This window comes from Lepus europaeus, chromosome X, assembly GCF_033115175.1.
Source record: "Lepus europaeus isolate LE1 chromosome X, mLepTim1.pri, whole genome shotgun sequence".
Lineage (NCBI taxonomy): Eukaryota > Metazoa > Chordata > Mammalia > Lagomorpha > Leporidae > Lepus > Lepus europaeus.
In genome coordinates, this window is record NC_084850.1 from 27658696 (window position 1) to 27677234 (window position 18539).

The following is an 18539-nucleotide window of genomic DNA, read 5'->3' on the forward strand; positions in this document are numbered from 1 at the left end:
TTGCCCTACATGTGCTTGCCCTACATATGAAGTTTTATGGCAGAATAATTTAGTGGAAATGAATATCTATGAATTATTAATTTGTTAGTGTCATCCATATGTTTTGCAGTGAGGACAGGGCCAGAGAAGCATGGTACAGTGATAAAGAGCTTGATTAAGTCACAAAATCTGGCTTTCACTACCTACTCTGATTATTATTAGCTTTGTGATCTTGGGCCTTTATTCTTTTTGCAGTTCAGAATTCTTATTTGCAAAAACCGGGGGAGTGGGGTTTCGACTCTATAATCACTTCTGTAAAATAATAAAAATGAGGTTGAAGATTGTTCTAATAATCAGAGAACACTATGAAGGGCAAATGCCTAACTGAGGCAGTCAAATGGAGAAAAAGGAATGAACTGTGAAGAAGAGTATCCTCTAGGAATTATTCTTAGGATTAAGTGAATAACTTTATGGAAGATGGATAAGAGGGAAGAGTCAAAGCTGTCTTCAAAGTGTCAATTCTGAGTAGGCAAACAAGATTGACAATAACAGAGATAAGCACATAAAACCATACCTGAAAGGATTTGTTGTCAGTGAGGTGGAAGAATGGTCAAGATGATAGAACCGTCTGTTGGGATATGAACAATTTTAGAATAATGGAGTGGACAACCATACCAAGATTATTGTAAACTGACAAGAGCTTTGAAGAGAAGACTTAATATTTAAGGAGTGAGACATCTACTAAGACAAATAGGATGGGACCAAGAATATGCAAATACTTGTATATGTACATTTACTAGTTATTTCCTTTTGTATGGTAACCAAATACTATGTCTGGAGAATTTGAAGAAACTCAAGACATCATGATTCATGTTGGACATCTTTGTCATATCTTTTATTATGTTCATATGCTGGTTAGGAAAAAGTGATGTGTCAAAGGTCAGAATCTTTGGAGAAACATGCAAATGGAAAGATTGCTTATTCCTCACCCTTGCAACCCCATCTTATGGTCTAGATACATTTCACTTCAAAATAGATGTTTTTCATAGTCACTGTAAAACTCAGCTTTTTACTTCTCTTGATTTTTCTGTAAACACAGAAATCCAAGAGCTGCTTGGTAATTATCTGCCTTTTGTTTTTTCCTTTCTCTCTGTCATGTTTAATTTCACAACCATTTTCCTGAAAATGAGGTTGGATGGAGCTGAGATGCATTGTGCATCATCTGTCGCAACATATTGAAAGGAACTCACAATTGTGTGCAGATTGTATAACACCTTTAGATGAATCTTATTTCCTTCCCTTAGATGGTGCTAGTAGGGTATGAAAGCAAGACATGATTACATACGATGATTATTATGGTATTGCATAAAGGTCTGGAGTCACTTAAATGGTTTGGAATTAAAAACAAATGTCTTCTCTGAGAAGTCTGTGTTACTGTCACAGAGATGACAAGCCATTTCTTTCATCAGCTAGAGTCCCAAGAAATTTACTTTTTTTCTCTTCTTTATCCTACATACTTCTCAAATTCTCTCCAAAGCAATTTTACTACAAGTGAAGAAAAAAAATTCTTATTTAGTGCAAGTATTAGGAAAGTTTTCCTCTCAGATAAAATTAATCTTTTTATGTATTTGTACTGTGGCTTGAGTGTCAGTAACACACTTATGAAAGGGATAGCATACTGAGTCTGGGAAAATCAGTGTTAAGGCTGTGTGTGTGTGTCATATTGTGTGGATTGTCTACTACTTGGGGCACCAGAATATTGACTGCAATTATTAAGTGGGTTTGAGCTGACTCAGATAACTCTCAATAAAAAAATGCCATAGGATTTCTTTACCTTTATAGAGACAAGAAAAATGTTAATAAGGGCTTATTTACCAAACATGATAGAATGACAGTTTACTAAGTGATTAATCATAGGTACATGAAACATTGTAAATTAGCAAAGGTAGTGCTCTGATACCAGTATCTAATATGCCTACACAAGGGATTTTTTTTTAAAGGTTTTAACCACTTGATAGTAAGAACATGACTCTATTCTTATCTGATCCATGATTCTTTAATTTTGAAGTTGTCCAAGTTCTTCTGATCCTTGTTAAAGTGCCCTGAGCTGTTTTTGCCCTGTGTCACTCTGCTCTGGGGGTATTCTATGCTAGGACTCTTTATTTCAGGATTTCATTAAATTCTTCCTCAAAAATCATTTTCAGTTCAGAGTGTTTATCAATTTTATTTCCAAAGAACCTTGTATTAGCTCTGAAATGCCTGCTGTGTGTAGCTTATTACATTGGGAATAATTTTTTTTGCATCTTTCTTTGGTCCCTTAACTTTCCATTTCTCTCTTCTGTGAATATTCTATGTTTTTGGGCAACTGCTTTTCTCCACACAGTGAAGATGGAAACAGTGTTTTAAATTCCATGTATCTTGTTGGAGAAACTAACTTCCAGGTTGGTTCTGAGTTGTAATGGCTGAAGCTTGGATGCCAAAGTATTTTCTATTTAATGGTATTAAACAGTTGCCCCAGCCATGTAAGTTCAGGATTTTATTTTATGATTCCTTCTTTGACATAGACTAAGCTTCATCTCAGTGACATATAACACTGGACATGATTTTACCTTCTTGATCTATAATTCCAGATTGACACTTAGAGAAAGGCCAGTATACCAGGAGAGGCAGCATGTTTTCTGCTTAGATATATTTCTTAACTATGGTGTCATTTGTAACTGAGACTGAAGGTGATACATTTTTTTTACAGCATATAAATGTTTTTGTTTAAAACACACACACACACACACAACCTTTAATCAGAAAGTATTATTAAATTCAGTATTAGCTCAAGCTCTTAAAAGTCTTTTGGGAAAGCCAGCACAGTACACGAGAGGAGAGTAGGCAGCTGCTGGCAAGTCTCTGGTGGAAAAGGAAGTTACATACTTGTGTAAGCTGCCCTCATGATTATCAGGCCCCAGTTTTGTTTCCCAAAAATAGGTTTCAAGAAATTACCAAAGAGATCATAGAAACTCTTGCCCTCACATACAAAAATTTAACAATGAAGTTTAAGGACATAGCAAAATCAAATATGACATAAACATGACTAATTGGTAAAACAGACCTTCCCAGGGTTCTAGAAAACTGAAATGGGAGGCCTCACTGAAAGGGTAACATACGTAAAAGGAAGACTAATAGCAAGCAGACTAATAGCAAGCACTAGGGAATGTAAATATTTCCCTAGTGAATAAGCCACAAAGACATCTCAGGAATACTGCTGACTTATAGAATCTTCTTTCTCATCCAATTCAGTTCTCTTTATACAAATCTGGTTATCAATCAACACATACAGACACTTGCTTTTTTTATTACTTAATTATCATGATTTACTTTTCACCTTTTCCCTAGTTCTTTGTAGCAACATTTTTTCCCTTTGGTTTGACTGACTGAACTCAAAAGGTTTGGAACTATAATGAGATCAACTCTTAGAGGAATAGCAATTAGGAAATACAACCCTATAAAAGGCGAATTTTCAACTGAAGTGGCTTGACAAATTTAGGCATCCATTCTCATTTCCCATGCTAATCACTAGGTAACTGGCTTCTCTTGGAGAGAGCACATAACCCAGTGTGACACTGGAATGCTCCCTGGTGAGATACTGCAGAGCCATGTGGGCAAACACCCACTCATTTGAGTTTTCAGTAAATACAGAGAATCATTTTAAATCATATTAGGAGAATAAATTTAAAAATTGCATTTTTTATTGGCCCACTCGCTTCTTGAGTTGGCTTGGAGTGCTTTGCCTCACCTATAGACTTAACAGTTAATTGGTGGCCATCTCATGCTCAGACCTCAGTACTTTTTTCACAGCAATAATGGTGTTCTTCATTAGCATTGCCACTGTCATGGGACTAATACCCCCTGGGACTGAAGTGATGTAACTGGCTTTCTTCCTGATGCCTTCAAACCCATGTCCACAACATACTTGGGTTTAGCAGTTATGGCATCTTGTGCTTTGTTTATTCGCACATCAATCACTGCTGCTCCATCCTTAATCATATCTGCAGTAATGAGGTTTGGGATGCCTGCAGCAGACACTACAATATCTGCAAGAATGGTGTGTTTCTTCAGCTATTCTTTGGGAGTGTATTGATGTAACAGTGGCATCACCTCTGGATGTTCATATGCCCCATCTGTGTGCAGTGACATTGCAATTGGCATGCCACCATTTTATGGCCTTCCACTCTCAACCACGTTCTTTCCTAGGGTTGGGATGCTGTCGGCTTAATTATTTCCCACACTTCCTATGGGATGACCCGTCCAAACACATGCATATTATGTTGACCACATGGAATCCTCTGTATCCTTGTTGGAGGATACAGTGGAGGACAGTGTTGCAAATCTTCCTCTCATCAATGTGTTCTGGAAGAGATTGCTGAACTCGGAGGCCATCTACATTATTGTCATTAGTGAGCTTGGTGACTTCTTCCTCTCAAATTGAAGCTGGCTTCACAATTGTCTCACTGTTGATTTCTTCAGCAGCAGCTGCCCTGGTTTTGTTGAGGACATAGCAGTGACTGGGGGGATTCTTACCCATCAAGACCATGTTCAGGTGTGGTTGCTTATTGACTGAGGCCACCTACACTCCACCTTCTGCCTCACTTTTGTACTTGCTGCTTGATCTTCCAGGCCAGATTTCTCCCTGAAATGACCACAGCTTCATTTTCAACAGCTGCGAGGTGGAAGGAATTCTGGTAGAGATTTCAGCTCTGTGCAGGCTGGAGTAGCCAGGTGGCCAACTAGGAAAGGAGAGAAGCCCCAGCCATGGCCCACGCTGGTGCCTGTGCTGGGAGGCTGAAGTTAATAAATTTTTTGAAGATTTCTTCTATTTGTTTAGTAGCCACACTAGTTATTTTTTAGGCAAAGGGTCAGGACTAGATTAGCAAATGTCCCTATCACTAGAAGAAGAGGATATTTGCATGGAACAGGACTTAAAACCTGAAAAAAAAACTAGAATTTTGGTCCTCAATTAACTGGGATATTTAAATGATGCTTAATTAGAAGAGAAAAGAATAAATAGCAAGAAACACTCTCACATCAAGCATCTGTTGAATAATTTTATTTATTCAGCAGTAGACATTGGATAGAGTGACAAAGGACACTATGCATTCATTGGATTCAAACAGAAACAAAGGGACTAATGAATGATTACAATGAAATATTATAAGCATGAACATAAGCACCATGTTATAGACTATGTAGGATAGACAGTTACAGTGATATAAGGAAACATTCATGAGAAGATGACATATGAAGTTAGTTTTGAAGGATGAATAGAAGTAGACTTAGTGGACAGCTAGAGAAAGGGCAAAGGGCACTCCAGACAAAATAGGAAACTCAAGGGAAAGAGGCACATAGTATGAACTAGAAGTAGTTCATTGTGGCTGTAGCAGGCAGTAAGACATGGAATATGGCAGAAAAGAAGCTGGGCTAGTAGACAGAAGCCAGAGTATTAAAGTTAAGACATTTAAATTGGGCTTTAAAGGCAATAAAGAGTCAACCACCTGGTTCTAGCCCCTGTCGGGGTGCCGGATTCTGTCCTGGTTGCCCTTCTTCCAGGCCAGCTCTCTGCTGGGGCCTGGGAATGCAGTGGAGGATGGCCCAAGTGCTTGGGCCCTGCATCCCATGGGAGACCAGGAGAAGCACCTGGCTCCTGCCTTCGGATCAGCACGATAGGCAGGCCACAGCCCGCTGGCCGCAGTGGCCATTGGAGAGTGAACCAACGGCAAAAGGAACACCTTTCTCTCGGTGTCTTTCACTGTCCACCCTACCTGTCAAAAATAAAAAAAGGAGTCACTGCAGGGTTCTCAGGTGCAGAGGGTCATGGCTGTATTTGCAGTTTATAGAGGTGCCTGGTTGCAGTATGGAGGCTGGCTTGGAGAAGTTAACATAGAAGGCATTATGAACAACTACTAAAACAATTAGTACTAGGTTGTATTTTACCAGGTGAGTGATGAAGACATGGAGTGGAAGGGAGGTGGCAGATATTAAAATATAAATATTTATGAGATTGAATGGATAACACATGGTCATTTCCTGGAGTTGGGAATTGAGGGAGGGGGTGTATGTATTCATGAACAAAGATGGAAGCAGAGAACAGGATGTGGGAAAGATGCACGTGACAAAAACAGTTGGAGGTGAAAAATCACATTTTCCTAGGTCTTGAACTTGGCCAGTAGTATTAAGGTTTTACAGCAGCCTAACTTAGCAAAGAGAGATACAAATATGTTCTATAGTCCAGATTGATTAAAGAAAGTTTCAGATTAAGCTTCAGTTGCACAGCAATGTAATTAGCCCAAACCCACCATTCCCTGAGCATCTCACTTATTAAGGATTCGTATTTCTTAGAAAGTAAATCTGTCTTAAACTCAAATATTCTAAGACATTACTGTTTCTTTGGCCTTTTCATTATTTTTAAAATATATCACATTTCCCTAATCACTACTGTCAAGGAGATAAGAAGCAATCTTCTTTTTTAACAATGGTACAAAATCTCTTTAGTTTGATTTTTCACATTCTCTGTTACCTCTGAAATGAATCTGTTATTTTTTCCTTGACCCTTCACTCATATTCATTATTGATTTTTCCTGAAAGATGCCAAAGCAATTACTGCCTAACTCTTACTTCATCCTTCATGAAAGGATCTCAAATGGCTTCTTAGGGCCCTACAAAATCAAGGATTGTTTGTCCCAATCACACAACTCTACACTTTTTCTCAGCTTTCAAGATAAAAGTTAAAATGTCTCCTGATTAAAGTGCTTCAGTGATTGTAGCTCTGCATTTAGTTCTAGACTTCCCCCAGCTTTCCTTAGAGCTTCTTTTCAATCTAGGAAGCAACTTGGTGGAGAATATCCTGGGGTAAACAGAAATCATATGGGTGAGATATTTTAGTTACCTGTCTAGAAACTAGTGGGTCTCACTTGTTTCTTTTTTTTTTTTTTTTTGACAATCTTAGATTACCTGAATCTCCCTGTTTTCTCACCTGTAAAATATATGATCACTCACACTCTGCTTTTATCTTGGGCTTGATATGATTTTCAAGTTTGGGAAGCATTTTGTCAATTCCAAACACTCGACATACATATTTGGTACTGTGGGTGCATATTTAGAAAGCATGAGGGGAAATAAAAAGGTTTGCTGATACTCTCTGAAAGATACAGTGAATAATGTTTGGTGATCTGGCAGGATTTATGTATGTATTAAAACAAAGATGTTTACAGAAACATTTTTTTTTACTGAAATAAAACCAGGAGAACTACCTTTAGTTGGGTACTTTCTAAATGCCAAATGCTGTTCTCTGTGCATTTAGGTTAATTATCTCATTTGATGATCACAACATTGAGTTGGGTTTTAAGTAAATTTTAGGGCTGAGTCTTGCTCCAGTTCATCCAGATAGTAAGTGGGAAAGAGAGGGGACTTAAATTTGGGCATATTGAAAACTCCATGATTTAGCCACAGTGTGGTTGAATTTCATAATCTTGATTTAAACTTGCTTCATTTTAGCTTGGCATAATTTATCCTGCAGCTATATTGCTGAAAGACAATCTAATTGGTGGTACCAGTTTCTACTGTACATGGGGGAAGCAAGAGAAAGATCTAGTGGGGATAATGTTCCTAAATTTTAAAGTACCTTGTTCCCTGGTTTCCACATAAACTGTAGTAGCAGATTTAACACAGTCCAAAGAGATACTCAGAAAACTCTTCAAATAACTTTGGATCACTTGACTTTAAAGTATTGTAAGGTAGGGAACATTTGCCTGGCAGAGAGGCTGGCACAAAGTTGGTATTCGAGTATTTGTTGAATTAGACTGAATTTTTCTCTCTTATTTCTCAGCAGAGCTTTTATCTTCCCGGAACCCCTGTTGACTGTGGCTAGCTGCATAATTAAGCAGCTCTGCAGAAAGCAGCATAAAATGAGATTCAAATGTAGTGTTTGTGTCTACCAAGCAATTCTTAAAGTTTCTGTACACAAGCAGAATTATATTCGATCAATTGTGAAGCATGGCCAAGATAGATAATTTACTTTGAAAAAATCTGTGGTTGATAAATGTTTAGCAAATGTAATGTGGAATACATTAAACTTAAATTTAGTTCAAATAATTTTGAGATGAAATAATTTAAATGAGACAAGTGTAATGAATTATGAAGTCACCCCCAACTTTACCTTTGTATATCTCTGCCTAAACTTTATGCAAATCTCTGAAGAATTACATAATAGTTATGACTAGTTACAAAGGTATTATACCCATCTTCTTATTAAAACATTTCCAAGAATGCTTCCCTTCAATGTTAGGGTAATTATTTTCAAAAGTAATTAAGAATCAGAAAAAATCTCCAGCAACAAATCTCAATCTTTTTGGATTTAGCATCATTTTTTTGCTCCTAAAAATTATGAGGACCTATGAAGAATTTTTTTTAAATTGCAGACTGACAATGTTTTTACTTATTTTTCTATTTATTTGAGAAAAAGAAAGATCAAGAGTGAGTGCTTCCATCTACTGGTTCACCGCCCCAAATGCCTACAATGCCTGGGGAGGTAGAGGTGAAGCTGCAAGCTGGAAGGAAGCTCAATCTAGGTCTCCTACATGGGTATTGGGAACACAAGTATATTAGCTATCACCTGCTGTGTCTCAGAGTACCCATTAGCAGGAAGCTGGATTTTTTTTTTTTGACAGGCAGAGTAGATAGAGAGAGACAGAGAGAAAGGTCTTCCTTTTTGTCGTTGGTTCACCCTCCAATGGCCACTTGTGGCCGGCGCATCGCGCTGATCCGAAGCCAGGAGCCAGGTGCTTCTTCTGGTCTTCCATGCGGGTGCAGGGCCCAAGCACTAGGGCCATCCTCTACTGCCTTCCCGGGCCATAGCGGAGAGCTGGCCTGGAAGAGGGGCAACCGGGATAGAATCCGGCGCCCCAGCCGGGACTAGAACCCTGTGTGCTGGCGCCACAAGGCGGAGGATTAGCCTGTTAAGCCACGGCGCTGGCCTAGGAAGCTGAATTTTTTTAAAAAAAGATTATTTATTTGGAAGGCAGAGTTGAGAGAAAGAGAGATAGAGAGCGAGAGTGTGATATCTCCCTGCTGGTTCAATTCCCAGATGGCCACAATGGCCATCACTGGGCCAGGCCAAATCCAGAAGCCAGGAGCTTCTTCTGGGTCTCCCATGTGGGTACAAGGTCCCAAGGACTTGGACCATCTTCTGCTGCTTTTCTAGGCCATTTGCAGAGAGCTGGATTGGAGGTGGAACAGCCAGGACTCAACTGGTGCCCATATGGGATGCTGGCATTGCAGATGCTTGCTTAACCTTACTCTGTGCCAGAGTGCCAGCCCCAGGAAGCTGGATTTAAAAGCAGCAGCTGGGGTCGGCACTCTGGCACAGCAGATTAAAGCCCTGGCCTGAAGCACTGGCATCCCATATGGGTGACGGTTCTAGTCCCTGCTACTCTTCTTCCGATCCAGCTCTCTGCTATGGCGTGGGAAAGCAGTAGAAGATGACACAAATCCTTGGGCCCCTGCACCCTCGTGGGAGACCTGGAAGAAGCTTCTGGCCCCTGGCTTCAGATCAGCATAGCTCTGGCCATTGCAGCCATCTTGGGAGTGAACCAGTGGATGGAAGGCCTCTGTCTCTGTCTCTACCTATCTGTAACTCTGTCTTTCAAATAAATAAAACAGAGAGCAGCAAGATGGCGGAATAGGATGGGAGCACACTGATAGTCCGGGGAGAGACAGTTTAATAAAAGTGGAGACTCTGCAGGTTCAAGGAAGAGTAGGGGAAGAAACAGCAGAGGAAACTCTTCCGGAACTAGTGATTCACAGTGGACCTGCATGGAGAGCGTGGGAGCCCAAGTTCGGGACACCAGCGGCAGACACAACACACTAGCGCTGGAACGCGAGGTGAGCCGAACCTCAATAGCCTGAGACACCAGCGGGCAAGTGGAAAGAGGAGACTAGAGAGAACAAAGCTTGAAACTCTGTGGGGAAAAGTTCACCAGGCTAACTAGAAGAGAGAGAGAGAGAGAGAGAGAGAGAGAGAGAGAGAGAGAGAGAAAAGTGACCGATATGGACACGAGTTTCTCTCTCTCTGCTCACCTCTCAAAGGTGAGCAAGACAAAGAGCAGGCGCCATTTTGGATATACGTCATAAGCAGGGCGACCACAGGTCTGCACCAGCCCTGAGCCTAGCAGAAAAACCTGACTCTGGGGGGGGGGGTGAAATAACAGGAGATTAGGTTCTAATGAATGTGTGGTGCTAATGAACTGAGAATGTGAAAAAAGAGACGGTGTGGGAGAGAACTCAAGGAATTCACGTGAGTACTCTCCAGAGACGCTACAATTTGGAAACCTTGGCAACGCAGTGGGAGACTGCAGGAGAATTTAAGCCCACACTGAAGGCAGCAGAGATTCCCTGTGTGGTCCTTGGGAAAGAGCTTCCAATCTCTGGCTCCTGTGGGTATATCATTTGTCTGCTAACTACCTCCAATTACGTTCAGCTCTGCGGAATTACTTCCCTTTTGAATCAAAAGAAAGAAAGAAAGAGAGATTTACCACACCTAACCTGGGAGTGTCACCTTTGGCACACGCTCAACCCTGAGGAACCAAACAGAGCTCTCAGGCCACACCCATCTCAAGCCTCTAAGGCTCCATCGAAAGCAGACAGTCCACTTAATCTAGAGTCATAGTATAACAAGAAAAAACACCGCAGTGAAGAATCCAAAGAATATCTCCAATATGCCAAACACAAAAACCGAGGTAACAAGAACAAGGAAGACACTATGACGCCCCCAAATGAAAAAGACACCCCAATTCAAGATTATGAAGATGATGAGATCGAAGAAATGCAAGAAACGGATCTCAAAAAATTAATAAGAACATTAAGAAGTTCTCAAAAACAAATTCTTGAACTACAGAAATCCTTAATGGACAAGATAGAAAATCTCTCTTGTGAAAATGAAATCTTAAGGAGGAATCAAAATGAAATGAAACAACTAGTAGAACAAGAAACTGTGATAGTGACGAGAAATCATAATGAAATGAAGAATTCAATAGATCAAATGACAAACACATTAGAGAGCCTTAAAAACAGAATGGGCGAAGCAGAAGAGACAATATCAGAATTAGAAGACAGAGAACAAGAAAGGCAACAGGCAAACCAAAGAAAAGAAGAGGAAATTAGAAATCTAAAAAATATTGTTGGGAATCTACAGGATACTATTAAAAAACCCAACATTTGGGTTCTAGGAGTTCCTGAAGGCATGGAGAGGGAGAAAGGATTAGAAGGCCTTTTTAGTGAGATACTAGCAGAGAACTTTCCGCGTCTGGAGAAGGACAGAGACATCCTAGTACAGGAAGCTCATAGAACCCCTAATAAACATGACCAAAAGAGATCCTCACCACGACATGTTGTACTCAAACTCACCACAGTGAAACATAAAGAAAAGATTCTAAAATGTGCAAGAGAGAAACGTCAGATTACTCTTAGAGGATCTCCAATTAGAGTCACAGCAGACTTCTCATCAGAAACACTACAAGCTAGAAGGGAATGGCAAGACATAGCTCAGGTACTAAGAGAGAATAACAGCCAGCTCAGAACACTATATCCTGCAAAGCTCTCATTTGTGAATGAAGGTGAAATAAAGACTTTTCATAGCAAACAGAAATTGAAAGAATTTGTCGCCACTCGTCCAGCCCTGCAAAAGATGCTTAAAGATGTGTTAAACACAGAAACACAGAAACATGGTCACCAATATGAAAGAAGGTAAAGGAAGGAAACCTCAGAGCAAAAGATCACAGGAAGCTCCATTTCTCTGTGACATAGAATTAAAATCTGATTCTCTGTTTAAGCAATATGTTAAAATAATATATTATGTTCTCTTGATGTCTGTTAAATTCTAATGGTTCAAAAACAGCTGAAATTTTATTAAGAGCTATGGGTTATTTAAATATGTGCTTATTTTCAAAGATTTGAATAATCACCTTGTAACAATGATCAAATTTGGTCTATGTTATGTCATGATTTTAAGGAATCTTATTTCAACCAGATATTAGGGATTTTGAGCCTTCTTGACATGCTTGAGAGGCATTCAAAAAATCAAAGTTTCAAACAATCTGGACTCTAAAATTTCCAGTAGATCTTGGACTTTGGTTTTTCCAGTTTGGGCCCAACTGAAAAAATCGAAGGACCTATTTCTCTCATCATACAGAGACACCAACTAATCAGTCTATTTGGATTATGTTAGAAGTGCTGTCAAGATGTGACGTGGTACTAAATTTTATTTTCTATAATGGAAAATGCTATTAATACAAATGTTTGAGAATTAAAAAGTCTAATGATCTTGTGTTACTAGACATGATAGTTATCTTAATAAGAAAGCCCCAGAGGCCTAAAGGGTTAAGTACTTGTAAAATCCTACAGGTGCTTTCAAAAATACTGTGAAGTAAGCAAGTGCCTCTTGTAGGTTGATGAGTTTATAATTTTAAACATGGCAACTTAAAGTCTTTTGTCATCCACAGTTATATATGATTTGCTGCTCATAAAACGGAAGCGTTGTTGGTTCTGTGTTTACCTGTCCTCCTATAGGTTCCTATGGACTTTTTCCAGCCACTTCTATTGTATTCAGTACTTTGGGACGGCTCTGTAAACAGATGAAGCCAATACTGTATTAACAGTATCAACTGAGAGAAAGTATGGTTAACTGAGGTTACTAAAAATAAAAAGCAATCAAATCACTTGGCAATCTACAAAAAGAGTTAAAGATTTTAAAGCTATTATTAAAATTGCTATATTGGTCTATCATGTTATGTTATATGTGTGTACATATTGTATGTCCACATGGGAAATTTTATTAAGAATTTTATTTTAATTGGCTTATAGATAAGATTGTCCATATATTTAAGCTGCTAAAATTAATCAAAGATACATTTTAATTCGTGTGACCAGAATCTCTGTGTCATATGTTTTTTACTTATTGGTAGAAAGAAACTAAAACATTTTATATGGTTGTGCTTAAGTTTACTGGTTAAACAAACTACACCATGTTAGATATTTAAGAGGTGTTTTCAAATACATGATTCTTAAAATTTATAGAAGGCATTGGACCTTCTGGTAAATGTTTTCTTAAGTTGTTATCTAATGATTGAAACGGTTTGCTAAGTATTCATGTGATATTGCTATTGTCAGCAAGTGATCTAGGACTTGCTCCCTCATTTCTCTATTCTAAGCCCAACTTGTTCTTTCATTTCTCTATTCTCTTCAAGGTAGGGAACTAATTCTATTATGAAGGAATCTGTAGGATGCACAATTTAATCTTTAGAGCTTATGAAAGAGATGGCTAACATTTTTCTGTAATAGCATAGCCAAAATAAGTGTTTAAATTAAAATCTCATAGCTAGATTTACTTCGCCATCAGTGAAGTATACAGTAAGTAGAAAAAACCTCCCTTTCAGACCAAAGGGAAAGAAAGTTTTAAAGTGAGAATATAATTTTCCTCATGGGCACTGTCTACCTTAGAAAAACTACTACAGAACATGCCTGTGACTATAGACTTGTAGTTCAGGCCATCGAAGATTAGAGATGGGACTTGGGCACTCCCTTGACTTGCATCCTCTGGTCTGCTTTATCAAAAACCAGGAGGAAAAGAAAGCTAGGCATCAGAAGCAATGGGTGGCAGGCCTATTAATGGCTGATCTGTACAGTGATCTGCCCTCAAGGAGACCCAACAGGCCAGTCCACTGCAGTGGCTTTCAATGTGGTAAGCCTGGGCTTCAGGAGAAGTCAACTTGTGAAGAGCCCTGGCAGCTCTGCCAAGAGTTGGATCACTGAAAATGGACCTGCCCTGGAGTCGAAGGATGCCCAGGTCAGAGCCACAGATATTATTGGCTCTAAGCTGCAAAGCCCTTCACTCAGCCCAGCTTCCAAAGTGACCCCTGCAGCTGAGGGGATGGCCAAGTAGGGTCAGCAACATTGCAGGCAGAACTGTAAATTTCTTGTTAGAGATGCCACCTGCCTTTACCTGGCCAGCTCTCCTCCCAGGCCAGCCAAGTAATGAAAGTCAACAGAGTGCCTTCCCCTAGGAGGTTCATACCTCCCTTAGGATATACCCCATGTGAAGAGATAGATAGGTCTGGGCCTCTTAACTTACAAGGCCTAAAGCCCAACAGATTATTATCAAGCCCCTTCTGTCAGGCTCTATTTGCCTCTCAATCAGAAAACTTAACTGTAGCTTGGACAGCACCTTTCTTAGCTCCTCTAATAATGACTCTGTCTGTTGTTCTAGACCCTGTCTTGCACACTTGGGCCTCATTCCTTTGTAATCATAACCTCTACTCTACCACCAATGGCTCTATTCCCAACCTGTGTGTACTGATGGTCCTCTTCCCCACTTAATGCTGTATAATTGTTCAGACCTGGTAAATGCCACTCTTAGGATCATTGGTTACTATCCTCACCCTGTCTTTTATGACCTTGTCTAAATATGATCAGAGTCGGCAAACTTGGAAGGCTTCCATAGCCTTGGCAACTCATGACGAGAGCCTAGGGTGGTTACTGGCGCCATAAACTAGAGTGTCAATTTGTTGGGTCAACAACAGGAGCCACTGTGCACTTGCTCCTCATGTGGGATGTCTGTCCTTAGTGTGTTGTACATTGTGATTTAATGCTATAACTAGTACTCCAACAGTATGTTTCACTTTGTGTTTCTATGTGGGTGCAAACTGTTGAAATCTTTGCTTAATATGTACTAAATTGATCTTCTGTATATAAAGAGAATTGAAAATGAATCTTGATGTGAATGCAAGGGGAGAGGGAGCAGGAAAGGTGAGGGTTGCGGGTGGGAGGGAAGTTTTGGGAGGGGGAATCCATTGTAATCCATAAGCTGTACATTGGAAATTTATATTTATTAAATAAAAGTTAAAAAAAGAAGCAAACAAAACAAATAAATAAAACAAATCTTTAAAAAAATGCAGGAGCTAGGAATTGAACCAAGAGACTCTGATGTGTGACCCAGGCATTCTAACTGGTGACTTAACCACTAGGCCAAATGTGTGTTGCCCCAACAAGAACATTTTTTAAAAAAGATTTATTTATTTGAGAGGCAGAGTTATAGACAGAAAGAGATGGAGAGGGAGAGTGTTCCATCCACCTGTTCACTCCCCAGATGGCTGTGAAGGCTGGAGCTGAGCTGAACCCAAGCCAAGAGCCAGGAGCTTCTTCTGAGTCTCCCACACAGGTGTATGGGCCCAAGCACCTGTGCTTTTCCAATCCATCAGCAGCGACCTGGATTGGAAGAGGAGTAGCTGGGAGTTAAACCAGCGCCCATATGGAGTGCCGGTGTAGCAGGTGAAGGCTTAGCCTACCATACTACAGCACTGGCCCTCATTTTTTATTTTTTAAAATGTGGGTTATATTTATTGATAACTTGCTATATCAGTAATTAAAATGAGAAATTAAATTATCTTTTTATTGATTTATTTAAAAATAGTGATGGGTACAGGTGTTGTGGTATAGCAGATGAAGCAGTTTCTTGGGACTCCTGCATCCCATACCAGAGTGCTGGTTCCAGTTCTAGCTACTCTTCTTTCTTACCAGCTCCCTGCTAATGTACCTGAGAAGACAGCAGGTAATGCCTCACGTACTTGGATTCCTGCCACCCACATGGGAGACCTGGGTGGAGTTCCTGGCTCCTGTTTGGACCTGGCCCAGTCCTGGCTATTATGGCATTTGGGTAGTGAACCATCTAGTGGAAGATTCTCTCTCTCACTTTCAAATAATAAGTAAGTCTTTAAAAAAGTAATAACAAACCAATTATGTAATTATGTAACACAGCTTTGTGAAAGCTAATCTAATTTCATGAAAAGAATGGAATTGTTTATATTTTTGCAAATTTCTAATATCCGACATAACAGATGATTAGCTGTATTATCATATCATTTATTTTGCATTCAATTCGTTGCAGTATGTGTTTTTGTTTGAGATACAAGAAGAAAATCCAGTCTTATTTAGATATGTAATTGAGAAGTTTAATAGCTTTTCCAGGTAATTAGCAACAGTTTGCTTTGATATTACACCCAAATTCAACAAGTAGTAGTTTTTTAGAGGTTAGTTGCAATATTGCATTCAAAACTATAGTGATCAACTTTTCTTACTCTGTTTCCTTAACATCTATCAATTTACCTGGCATTTCTGAATGGATATTTTTAATCATAAATGAGTTTATAACATCATGCATTGATTATTTGGAACATTTTAATTCATTGAGTTATAGAAATCTTTGAAATGTTGACATATTTTTATACAAATAAAAACATTCATTAATATTACTAGAAATACTCATATTACTAACTGCCGATTAATTCATGTTCCTTTATGGGTGGGAAAGGTCATGATTTTGGTTGGAGATCACAGTTTTTCAAAGTTCTAATTCTTCACTTGAATGTTTGAATTTTATCATTGGTAACCAATAGTGTCAGTTGATTTCCTTGAAGTGACAGGATTATTTCATTAATTTCTGAAGAACATATCAAGAAATACCACATATGAAAACTATAATTTGTCAGTTCTTCAAAATTAAAATAGTGTTCGCTGAGAAAAAGTTAGTTCAGTTTGCAACTCAAACCACACAAGTGTTTTTCCTTGAGACAATCAGTCTACTTCAGTTAGTGTTAGAAGTGCTTTATACAGATTTTGCATTTTGTTATACAGAATATTAAAAAGACACATACTCCCTAGATTAAGACTTACTAAAATTCTTCAAGTTAATTCTTCAAGAACATTTTAAAGTGAAACTGGCTCTTTTTGTTATGCATTTAGTGCGAATGCATGGGAGTGAAGAATACAATTATTAGTAATAAAGAGTGTGGTTGCCTTGATGCATACCAAGCCACCAGAAGTTTTACCCTCCATTGTTTTTGTGATATTAAAGCAAATGTCAGCACAGGCTTATACTAATAATTGCTATAAAAATCTTTTTGAATTCAGGGAACTCCCTAAAAACCCCAGGTGTCTGCAGATTGCTGTTTGAGAACTTTTGACCTATAGATGTTCTTAAAAATGCTGTTTTTTTCCCTAACGTGAGAGCGTACTTCCAGAAATGCCAATTGAAATTTATGGAAGGGTCCAGTAATGTTTATTTTTAGCTAGTACCCCAAGAGACTTTTGAGAAATGTGGCCTATGGAACACATTAGAAAAATGCAGCACAATATGAGAGATACCTTCACTTTCACTACTGTAATGTGAAAATGAAATATACATTTGCCTAAAACAACAAATTAATTAACTTAATTAGCAAATGTTACTGTTTCATTGATTTATTTTGTCTGTTCTATCCAAAGGATAAATTGATAAACCTTTCTTTTTGTACACTCATTTCTTATCTCCTATCTTCCCTTTCAATCTCCTTAATTATTTTTTATTTTCTTTATTTTGAACCCATTTAGACCATGTCTCTGCCTGCTATGTTGTGAAAGCCAAAATTGGTCAGACATGCCATCCTCTAAGTTTCTGACAATGTTAAGGTGTCCCTGAAGTGTTTCCCCATAGTTAAATAATCATGCTATTTGTCCCCTTAGCTTTCTGTTCTCAACTAAAGAATTTTAGCCCCATATTTGCCTTTGGAATTATTTTTTCTTGCTTTTATTATTATTATTTTTACCCAGAACACTTTTATTTAAGGTATACAAACTTCATGCATTTCATAAATACATCTTTAGGAACCGTACCTGCCCTCCCAGCTGATGATTGCCAGGTTTGGTAAAGTCAGAGTATAAATTAATCTTTTTTGGCATATCTGTAGTTGAATACCCTGGATTCCTTTCCTTAGGGAATGATACATTGGGTATGCTAGACAAAGCAAATAAAAAATATTAAACATGAGTAGTAGAGAAAATAGGAAAAGAAGTTTGAGAGTGAGTACAAGCATCCCTTATGTATTCTCACTTTCCCAACAATGGGTAAGTAGGACTCAGTCGCTTTGACACCTCTCTCTCTCCCTCTGTCTCCAGATATCCTGAAATTTGGATGCCTGGCTTCAAGCCCCGCTGAGGAATTCTTGATGCCTCATTGTCATGTCTCACTAAAATGTACAAGAAACTTGCAGAGCATAAAATTTCAGGCTTAAAATTTTCCCAGGTGAGAAAAGACTACATTGGTTTTATTTGCATTTCTTGTTGACCTGTTCACCTTATCCTTTAGGACATATCCTTCAATTTTGAGGGCTCAGGTTTTATCACTTCCCAGACAATTATAGATTACTATTGGTTTCCAAGACAGCTGGGTAGTACTAAGCAAAATTTTCTGTCCTAAATGCTCACATCCAGTATGACACTTCAGTGAAACAGACTTCCTTTTTGTTTTAAAGTTATTTATTTATTTATCTAATTATTTATTTATTTTTTAAGGAGTACAATTTCATAAGGACAATTTTAGAAAGTTATTCTTCATACCATACCCTCCCTCCCATCCATACTCCCACCCCTCCACCTCCTACCTCTCCCTTTCCCAGTCCCATTCTCCATTAAGAATCATTTTCAATTAA

General features: G+C 38.7%; 1 pseudogene; it reads right to left on the reverse strand.

Annotated features, from left to right (window-relative positions):
• Window positions 1–3781: 3781 nt before the first annotated feature.
• LOC133752525 (bifunctional methylenetetrahydrofolate dehydrogenase/cyclohydrolase, mitochondrial-like) lies at window positions 3782–4784 on the reverse strand (annotated as a pseudogene).
• Between the last annotated feature and the right edge of the window lie 13755 nt (window positions 4785–18539).